This window comes from Gracilinanus agilis, chromosome 2, assembly GCF_016433145.1.
Source record: "Gracilinanus agilis isolate LMUSP501 chromosome 2, AgileGrace, whole genome shotgun sequence".
In the NCBI taxonomy this organism is placed as follows: Eukaryota; Metazoa; Chordata; class Mammalia; order Didelphimorphia; family Didelphidae; genus Gracilinanus; species Gracilinanus agilis.
This window is the reverse complement of record NC_058131.1, coordinates 533972241-533984114: the sequence shown is the minus strand read 5'-3', so window position 1 is coordinate 533984114 and position 11874 is coordinate 533972241.

Below are 11874 nucleotides of genomic sequence, written 5' to 3'. Positions count from 1 at the left end.
CGTTTCTTCCTAAGTCCACATTTGGCCTTCTGTCTACTAAACCATACTACCTATCTCCCTCTGCTATTACTATTGCTATTGTTTCTGCTGCTGCTGCTTGATATCTAATGTTTTAAAGTTTAGATACATAATTTCATTCGGTAACTACCTATGTGACTTTTTCTAAATTACCTAACCTCTATGATTCTCAGTTTCTACTTCCATAAAACTAGGGTATTGCCATAGATATTATTTATTTTCTTTGGACCTTTGGGCAGATAAGTATCTTATTGAGTATAGAGAGGAAGGCTTGATGATGGGAGGTCCTGGCTTCAAATTTGACTATAGATATTTCTTAGCTGTTTGACCCTGGGAAAGTCACTTAATGCCAATGCCAGCCCTTACTGCTCTTCTACCTTGGAATCTATACTTAGTATTGTAATGGTGGGGCACCAGGGATGTTAACTATTATTATTAAAATAAAAAATCCTTGTTGGTATCATAGGTATGGATAATGCATGATAATTTGGTGAAGCATGTTCAAATGAATGAATTAATGAAAAAGCATTTATTGAGTGCTTACTATATATGCCAAGTACAATAATGAATTCTGAGGATACAATAGGGAAGTGAGAAACAAATGTAGAAATTAAAGAAAGTTACATTAAATTCTTTTCTCCAACTTGGTACAGTGGAAAAAAGTACTAAATATTGAGTAAAAGGGCCTGAATTTGAATTCTAGGTTTTTCATTAACTATCAGTGTGACACTGGGTAATTTGTTTAGTGCCTTTGGTCCTTAGTTTCTTAGTCTGTAAAAGAGGGAGTCTGACTAGACGATTTTAAGGTCCCTTCCAGTTTCAAGTCTACGATATATGATCTTATGATCTGATAATGAAATGTGCATTTCTATAACTTTCATGCATTATTCCTAGGTCTGTCTGTCCTCTGAGGCCAAGTAGAATAAATAAAATTCCTTTTCCATGTGACAATCCTTCAAATATGTGAAGACAGCTATCATGTTTCCCCCTATGTCTTCTCTTCTAATGCAGCAAGCATTATTAAGCATTTAGTATGTTCTAGGGAAAGAAAAGATGCAACGAAAAAATCTCTGCTTCCTCCCACCAATTCTCATGTGACATAATCTCTAGGCCCTTCACTGTCCTGGTTACCCTGCTTTGTATGCTTTCTAATTTGTCAATATCTTCACTAAATATGGAGTCTAGAATTGGACACAACACCCCAGATGTGGTCTGGCCAGGACAAACTACAACACAGCTATCGCTTCCCTTGTCCTGGACACAGTAATAGGACATGATGCATCCCAGCATTAGCTTTTTAGACTCTCAAAATGTACCTATGATTTATCTTGAACTTGCAGCCTACTCAGACCTCAAGATCTTATATGATAAGTATATCTTTATATTTCTGATGTATAATAGATTAAATAGGTCTAGTTGGCTGTCCTGGCAAATAAACCACCACATATAACACTGTTCCTATGGGAAAAATGGAATTGAATTTTGTTTCAAAAGTCATTATTTAGGGGCAGCTGGGTAGCTCAGTGGATTGAGAGCCAGGCCTAGAGACAGGAGGTCCTAGGTTCAAATCCGGCCTCAGACACTTCCCAGCTGTGTGACCCTGGGCAAGTCACTTGACCCCCATTGCCTACCCTTACCACTCTTCCACCAAGGAGCCAATACACAGAAGTTAAGGGTTTTAAAAAAAAAAGTTAAAAAGAAAAGTCATTATTTAGAGGTAAAATGTATATAGTTATGTATAATATATTTATATAGAGATATATGCAATATGTATATTTGCATGTATATATGCAGATATATGTGTGTATGTATATATATGAATATATGTTCAGATATAGCATATATTTAGACTTAATATCATATAGTATGAGCTTTATGTTTGAATATATTACGTCTTTATCTAAGCAATAACTTTATTATTTGTCTGGATATATAATATACATCTAAACAATGTCTTTTGAAATAAAATTAGAATACATTTTCCCATAAGTACTAGGTGTATATCCATATATCATTGGTATACACAGGGAAGGAAGTGAAGCAGATAAAGAATATAACAAAAGATAGGAGAAAGATTTGAACTGTTCAGTCCTATAGAATCCAAGGGAGAAGAGTTTAAAGAAGAATGTATACATTTTATCTATCTATCTATCTATCTATCTATCTATCTGACTATATTTATCTATCTGGATTCATATATAGATATAATATACATATATTTAAACATGTATTTATAGAACACATATACATGATATGTGTGTGCATACATATAGATATAGATAGATATATGATAGATAGACAGTGAGACAGATGTACATCTTCTTCTTTAAACTCCCTCCTCCCTAGGATTTATGGGGCTGAACTATTTGGATCTTCTTCCTTAGAAAGTTTATCAACTTCAGTGGATTCACCTATTATTCAAAAAGTTTAATTATAACCTTAATGAACTTTTTTTTTTCTACAGAGAGCTCCAGTTTCATACTTCCATCTATCTGTGGGACATCTTCACTTCTCTCTATGCCCCTACACCTTAAAAGAAATAAAATTAAATTACCCACCCCCTTCTAATCATCTTTTCCTCACTTCTTTATTTCTTTTAGCACTAACATTATTTTTCTAGTTCCCTAAGCTCTAAAGTCTAAAGACTTTGATACTTCCATGAATTTGTGAATTATTCAGTATGGGGACTCACTCCAGCTCATGCCTAACCAATCCTGTCCATCGTATTTCACCCTTGTCCAAATCTTTCAGATCCTCCGTGGGAGGGCTACCCAGTATTGGGATCTTTCCTCTAGATTCCTTGACATTGCATAGATACTTATGAGCACATAGGCTGTCCTCACTTACCCCTAACTCATCACATGATTGTTCCACTTCCTTTTTTGTTCATGCAGTGTAGCTAGCTCTCCAATACCATCCTTTATTCAGCTTCTCTTGAATTATTTTAATGGTAAAGAATTACAATCTATTAATATCTATAACCTACTTCAATGGAGAGCCATTGCTTTTCAAATGAATCTCAACCTTAATTCCTTTGATTCTCTGTATTCTGTGACTTGTGACCATAAGGCAGTCTAGGAAGATGTTAAAAAGATGCATGTGTGTGTGTAAAAACGTGGTAAATTAAAAGCAATATGTAATTTTCCAAAGAAAGTCAGGACACATTCTCTTTCCACTTAGTTTTGGTTAGATCATTACTCATCCACAGTGATTGTTCAAGTTATATTTACTGATAAACTAGTTCAATGGATCATTCAGTCAAATACATATCATAGTCTAGATAGGCATTCTTCATCCACTTGGTTTTTCCTATTTGGATACTTAGGCGAAACTATTTTGGGTAATTATAGATGTCATTAAGGAGGGTCTACAGTGTTCCAGTGCTTGATGAAAAGCACACGATGTCATCTGCAAACAGAAGCATCTAGTGGACCTCGCCAGCTAAAGAGAATTCCTCTTCTATTTGGCTCTACAACAGCAAAATATCTTTGGCAAGCTTACACCTTCCTGTTTTATGCCTCACTTGATATTTGTAATCAGATGGTAATTAAACAAAGTTATCTCTGTTGTTACATCGTTCATGTATCTTAAAAGATTTTGACATGTGCGTGGGAGACACTTTGCTGGAGAAGAGCCTTTAAAGTAATATTTTGCATTACCAGATCATTTTTATAGACAACAAATAATGTATACTGTTTTAAATTCTTTATTCTTTTCAGTCAATTGCTTGACTGAGAGATGTGGTGTCCTGTAGGATATCATTTGCAAAATCCTGCCTATTCCCTTCTCATATCTTCATCAAGGATGCCCTTAATGCCTGTGCATATTATTCTCATGAAGTATTTTTAAAGAGGGAAGAGAAACATGAGTTGGTAGTTATCAATATTTTCTTGTTCCTCATTTTTTTTGGTAATGGTAAGGATCTAGTTCCCCCCCACTCCAGCCTTTCAAATCCTTCCCATTTTCAGATGCGTTAAGAATTGATCTCTCCATCCTCTTCAAGCTGTGTTAACTCCATCATAGAGCTTTTCTTTTTGTATTCTTGACCTTGTCTGACTGGTGTTTCTATCTCGATTATTTCTAGAGACATTTCTACCTTCTCATGCAACATATTGACCACTGTGATGTTAGAGTCCAAATGAGGTGGCTTTCTGATGCCATACTTAGGCAGCTTCTCTTGAATTCTTTGAATGGTTATGGGTTAAAATCTATTAATATCCATCACTGACCTCAATGGAGATCCAGTGCTTTTCAAATGAGCCTCAACCTTAATTCCTTGCATTCTCTTGCATTTTGTGACTTGTGACTAGATAGGAGCCCAGAAAGATGTTAAAAATATGAGTCATTGATAGATAAAAGCATTTGCTATACCCATCTTTAAGATTTAAAAAAAATAATTTTTGGATATTTGCCATCCTCCTAGTTTTATCCTCAAATACCCTTGGGATAGTTATACTCAGTTTAATCTCTTGCCGAACTTTCTATAAATCTGTTTTTTCTTTCAGGGCTTCTCACTGTTTTATAAGGCAACATGGCTCATAATCTTCAACCATTGTCTTCCATATGATTTCACAAGTGAGTTTATATTATAAACTGGTGTTGCCTTTGGCCGCCACATCTCTCTACCTGGCAAGAAAAGTGTTTGCTGGCTGAGGTGGTTTCTAGGTTCTTTTGGTGTCTTCCTTGTAGCAACTGATTTATATTGAAGATAAGATCTGTATACAAATAACTGTAATACAAAATGTGCTAGGAGAAAGTGGAGGAGATAAAATTTGAAGTTACTTTAGAACAAGGTTCACATCCTGGAAAAACATATCCCCAGAATTCTTTGAAAAATACATTGCCTATAGCAAATGTTTAATGAAGAATTGTTGAGTCAATTTATTTTTTAGTGAAGCTCAGGAACATAAAAGAACCCTTTGCTGAATTATTTTAAGAATTTCTGTTAAGGTGTTCAATCAGACTCTTAAGATATTAGTTTAGACTTCGTTAGTTTTCTGAAGAACATAATTTAGCTATATAGACTCTATACTCTTACAGTGTTGGAGCTAGATTCAACTGAACAATACTATGTTAGCAATAATAAATTGTCCATTTAAAACATCTGTTTATCAAACCCTAAAAAGAAGATTAAAAATTGGAAAAAGACTAAGCTTTATTATTGTATATTTCAACTTTAACACTAGGGGAACAAGGAATTTAAACCTATTTCTTTAGTTGAGGAATTTTATAAATTGTCTTGGATTACATTTCAAAAAAGGGATAAGAGAATTATGGAGAGATTACTTTGTTTCTAATATCATACATGGCCATTCTTATTAATCACAGAGGGGTAGCTCTTAGATATTTAACTTATGCAAAATCAAACCAAAAACTTTCTTAAGGACTGCCTAAGACAAACTCAATTCTTCATGAAAAAGAAAAATGTAAAGACTAAAAGACATTAGCAGTGCATGAGCACTGCAATGTTTTTTATTTATTTTTACACCTCCACATCTTGAGAGGGACAACACAGTATAATGGCCTCAATAGTGAACTGGATTGGAGTCCATTAGTTAACCCCTTTAAGTCTCAGTTTATTTACTTATAAGCTAGAGATAAAACATGCATTACCTTCCTCATAGGGTTGTTATGAGAATCAAATAAGGTATTTGAGATAAGGTGCTTGATATCTAAACCGCAAAGAATTACATCAATTCAAGCTATTATTTCTAGGACACATTTCCATTTCCTGAAAAATGAGGAGATTGAACTAAATGATTTGTAAGCTCCCATTCCAGCTAAGGATGCTTTATTTTTTTGTTTATTTAGAGTTTCTTGGTTCCTTTTCTGTGTTGATGCAAAAGAGAGGTGCCACACCTTTTGAAAACCCATGAACTTTTATCCACAGCAAGTTTTGGACAACTTGGGCTGGTAAAGGAGGGTATTGATTGTGTACTTAGAGAAAATATGTTTCTACATTTTAGGCTCCTACTTAAAATAGTCAGTGGAAACTATGAGATTTGGTTTCCAGAGACCAAGTTACATATTCTTTTCCCATATTATAGATGGAAAAACTGAATGTAGGGGACATAGCTAATTTAAAGAGAGCTTATGACAAGCAGCATAAAACTTTCATGAAACAAGAATTTCTTTAATTAATTAGTTTTTTAAAGAATTGAAATTGAAATGATAATTTTATTATAAATTAACATAATTAATACATTAATTATATGTTAAATTTTTTAAATTTAAAAAATTAAATTTAACTGATCATTTAATTGATTAATGCATGTGATTTATATAGGTAACAAACCATTTTAAAATTCAAGTTCTATGAAGGTAAGGGATGGGTTGTGTGGAGTATATTTGGGGCATTTAAAAAGCTCAATTCTCTTATTCATTGCTAGGATGCATAGAGCCATGAAAGGATTGCACTAATGGAATTCTAATCCTCTGGAATGGAAACAGAGAGGTCCTACTTTGGGTGTTTTTACCTCGTTTTTGAGTCTTTTAAGTCAGGATGGCATAGTGCAGAGGTAAGTGATTTTGGATTCATAGAATCAAAGAATTGGAAGGGATCTCAAAGGAACTCTAAAATAACCTCCAACTGTATAGGAATCTTCTCTAAACATTTACTTACTCCCTCTGTGATCTTGGACAATTAACCTCTCTAGGTTCCAGTTTCTTCACCTGAAAACTGTACAGTTGAATGAGATGATTTCCAATGTCCTTGAAAATATTATATCTGAAAATCCACGGGGTGTGTTCCCCATAGGACTGTTCTTGGGAACCTATACTGACACTCTTCTTTCTTCATAGTGTGTCTGAGGAAAGCGCTTTTTTGTGTGTGTATGGGTAGGCCACCAAAGGAGAAAGTGGGATGAGAATTCAAGGAAATTTGTCCTTCCTCAATTGGAGGTGATATATTTATCTGGGGAGAAGGGCAGTACCAAGTGTGATATAATTATCTGCCTAAACTATGTCTGTGTCTCTGTCTACATCATTTATATCAATATATCTATGCTTCAGTCAAGATGGAGACTTACTAGATTTAGGAAAAATATATTTAAAGAAAGAGAGCTGAACAAGAGGTAGATGCTTGTAATGGAATGCTATTGTGTCATCAGAAATGACAAACAAGACCATCACAAAAAACCTGAAAAGGCTCATATGAAGCGATACAAAGTGAAGTGAATAGAACCAGAAGTATGTTGCACATAGTAACAAGAATGTATGATGATCAACTGTGAATGGCTAACTATTGTCAACAAGGTAAGGATCCAGGACAACTCTAAGAGGCCCTTGACAAAAAAGGCTTTCCACTGCCATAGAAGGAACAGATGGAATCTGAATGCAGACTGAGACTTACCATTTTTCACTTTATTTCCTCCATGAATTTTTCTCTAGTGTAAGCAGTATTTGTCTTGTTGCACAACATGTCGAATATGGAAATATGTATTATAATATATGTACAACCCATATCATATGAACTGCCTTCTTGGGGAGGATGGGAATATGTATTGCAAAATGTCAGAAAATGAATATTAAAAATTGTGTCAATATGTAATCTGGAAAAAATTAAAAATAAAATGAAACTAAACAAAAAAGAGATCTGTTCTGATTTTTTCTTTATATAAATGGAGAAATTGCAGTCTGGGCAAAATAAATGACTTCGCTGAGGTCTCCCTAATTTAGCATTTATTCTGATCATAATATCTGTATAAAATATAATCGCTAGCATGTATATGGCACTTTAAGATTTATAAAAGAAAAGCTTTATAAATATTATTTTATTTAATCCTTACAATAATCCTTATAGGTAAGTGTTATTATTAATTTCATTTTAAAGTGGGGGAAACTGAGGTAGATTTGCCAAGGATCATACAGCTAGTATTTGAGGTCAGATTTGAACTCATTTGTTCTAATTCCAGGTCTAATTACTGTGCCACTGAGCTCCTTCCCGTTCCCCAAGCAAGATAGTACCTTTGTTTAAGGAGCTTGCATTCTAATATTGGGAAACAACACCCATTGGTTTCAACTGTAAGTCAGATGGATTGTTTCAGTAGTTCTTAGAATATAGCAACAAAACAGATAGCTGTACATATTCATTAGTGTTATTTCTATTGATAAAACTACTTCTGTTGAAGGGGGCAGCTGGGTAGCTCAGTGGATTGAGAGTCAGGCCTAGAGACTGGAGGTCCTAGGTTCAAATCTGGCCTCAGCCACTTCCTAGCTGTGTGACCCTGGGCAAGTCACTTAACCCCCATTGCCTAGCCCTTACCACTCTTCTGCCTTGGAGCCAATACACAGTATTGACTCCAAGACGGAAGGTAAGGGTTTAAAAAAAAAAAAGACTACATCTGTTGAATTATATATATATGTGTATATATAATTCAAGTTACATATATATGTATATATGTATAAAATATTCCTTACTTTCCATCTTAGAATCAACACTGTGTACTGGTTTCAAGGCAGAAGAGTGGTAAGAGCTAGGTAATGGGGGCTAAGTGACTTGCCCAGGGTCACACAGCTGGGAAGTGTCTGAGGCCAAATTTGAACCTAGGGCCTCCTGTCTTTAGGCCTGTGAATTATATATATATAAATGCAAAGAACCTTGGTGATGAGAGATTTGATTTTTGGTTCTTCAGTGTCTTTGGCTTCTGAAGAATTGTTTGTTATAGAAGCAGAGCCTATGGTCTGGTAGATGTTGCTATTTCCAAGGTTCCTTTGCTTATCTGCATGTAGACGGCAATTCATGATGGTGATAGGTGAAATAGTAGGACCTTTCTTAGTAGGAGATGATCAGCTTGAATATGGCTGTAGGAGTAGTGAGGTTGGATTCGAAGCAGTGGAAGTAGTTTAGGAAGTGTCACTCTTTCCAGGACTTTTGGGTACAGGGTGCTGAGCAGTGTCCACAGAGGTTTCAAGGAAATGGTGATTGAAGAGATGGGAGTGATTTGAAGCACCTTGAAGATATTGCCTTCTTCTTCAGCTTCAGAAGACCTTCATGTTTCAGCTATGGCTTGCCAACCTTATTGGTAGCAGTGGATATTGATAGAAGCGGGGATAAAGGGCTCCTTCTCCACAGGGGTTGCTTCCCAGATATAAGGAAAAGTTGGAGGCAGAGCTGATGATCTAAGAAATATTGCTACTTCTCAGGCAATTAAGCTATCTCCCTATAGGTAGTAGTTGGTCACCAGATAGTATTGGTGGTAGCTAGAATGGTTAGCCCCCTTCTCAAAACAGATTTCTTTTCTGGACCATTTTTTGTTGAGGAAAGGGCCAAACTTCAGGATTTAAAGGTGGTCTAGGGAGTGATGCTGTTCCTGGCATTCTTGGGCTTACCTGATTTTCATAATCAAGAAAAATTCAATTAAATTTTTTTGAATTGAACTTATGGGAGGAAACGAATAAGTGTTCTATGGGATGCACAGGCATAGTGGGGTCATGATCCCATGGAGAATACATGCATGTTAAAGAAATCTAACTGCATATTTGAGCCTATGTAAGGCACCATGCTAGTTTCTGGGGAATACAAATGACAAAACAAAGGAGCCCTTGACCTCAAGAAGTTTATATTCTATGGTGGTGGGATGGGGGGGGGTCATGGTACAAAATGTAGACACTTTAAAAACATAGAAAATGTATTACAAACAATTTTTTGGAGAGGTAAAGGGTACTTATAAATGGAAGTGGTGCAGGAACCAATACAATATACTAGAACCCTGGCCAAGTGACCAATGTTGCAACTTTTGGGGCTGCAACCCCCAAACCCTAAATCCATTCACAGATTCTGTCTTCTTAATTGGGGCCTGGACTCACCTCTTTAATTCATCTTTCTTTTCTGAAGAATTTGACTTCATTGGCACAATGATAAATTCCATGACTAGAAAGTATTTAATTTCTTGATCAGGTCTTCATAATCCTTAACAATGTTTGCCAGTTTCCTTCCCACAGAAAGTATTATTTATGCCCATGTGGATCCTCAGGAATGGGCAATAGTTATCAAATTTAACAATTGTTGAGAATTTGTCCATTACATTGTGGATGTTCTGGCAACAAAGAAGACCTCTTGGTTAAGCCTGAGGAGACAGCTGCAGATAACAGACAGATAGCTTTGCACACCTAAATAAGAAGTTATTAACCACCATGCCTTGTCTTTTCTTCCTTTGACCCTTACCCTATGATTTGTCACCTGATGGCACTTGTGGAACGGTATTGTAATTCCTTAGAGCAGTGGCCTCCAAACTTTCTTTGACTGTGCATCCCATCAGTAAAACATTCTTAAGTAGCCACCCAAGTGTATATTTGCTTACTTATATGTTATAGAATGAACTACTTTATTAATAGTTATGTATATCATAAACTTAAACAAAAGAGTGATTTTTAAAAGATGAGGTAAAAATAAAATTATAGGAATTGTTGCCAATACCTACATTTGTCCTCCAAAACAACTCCATTCCTTTCCTCACTCTTTCGTATATTTGGTACTAGAATCAATAGGAAGTCCTAGGAGTTTGTTAAGTAGAAAAGTGACATCCTCCGGTCTATACTTAAGGAAAATCACTTTGGCAGCTGTGGCAGGGAGGGTAGATTGGAAAAGGGAGAGATCTGAATCAAAGAGACTGATTAATAGATTATTACAGTAGTCCAGATCGTAGGATGAAGGGCTGAACTAGGGTGGCATCTATATTAGTAGACAAAAGGGCACCAATGTGAAAGAGATTGAGGAGATATAAAGAAAATTGGTAACAAATTTGACTGTGGGATGCCAAAAGAGTGGGGAACTGAAGATGACATGGAAGTTGTGAAGCTACATGACCAGAAGGATAATGACTCCCTTAAAAGTAATAGGGAAGGGACAGCTAGGTGGTTCAGTGGATAGAGAACCAGGCCTGGAGATAGGAGATCCTGGGTTCAAATTTGACTTCAGATACTTCCTAGCTATGGGACCCAGGGCAAGTCACTTAACCCTTATTGCTTAGCCTTTACCATTCTTCTGCTTTGGAACCAATATTCCAAAATGGGAAAAAAAGAACAATAGGGAAATTTGGAAGAAAGGTGGGTTTTTAGGGAAAGAAAATATAATGAAATTAGTGACTAAAAATCACAACCCAATAAATGACTGTTCACCTTGTACTACTTTCTCTGTTCCACCCAAAATTTAAAGCATGAGTGGTGACTGACTGTAAGGGAGAACTGGAGAATGGGATTATTATTTACCAGTGACTTTCAGAAACACTGAACTAGGAATTTTCTGAGAGATGCCTACTGAAGCCACCAGATGATTTGGGGATCAGGAAGTGGATATATTGAGAGTAGGGAATTTCCCCAATGGTACTTAAATAACTGTTACCTTGGGTCCTTTGGGAGCAGTTAAATTATTAATGACTGGATAGGCTGACAACTCAAAGTGGGGAGATTGAGAATTTGCACAAAAAAGGAGGGAGAAAAGTGGGACAAGGAGAGGTTCTGTTGAAGACAACCCTCCTAATTGGCTACCATGGGAAGACTGAAATGTGACTCATATTTACATCTTCCATTGGTATCCCTAGCAGTTAGACCATGTCTTCCTTGCAGTCAGGTCAAGAACCTCACTCTGAAGACAATGCCTTAGAGGGCAGGAAAGAAATATCTTAAAACATTTTTTTATTGATGTCTTTATTTGTATTACATAATTTCCCTTGATATTCTTCCTACTCTCCTTTCTCTTTTTTCTTCCTTCCTCCCTCCCTCCCTCCCTCCCTCTTTCTTTCTTTCTTTCTTTCTTTCTTTCTTTCTTTCTTTCTTTCTTTCTTTCTTTCTTTCTTTCTTTCTTTCTTTCTTTCTTTCTTTCTTTTCTTTCTTTCTTTCTTTCTTTCTTTCTTTCTT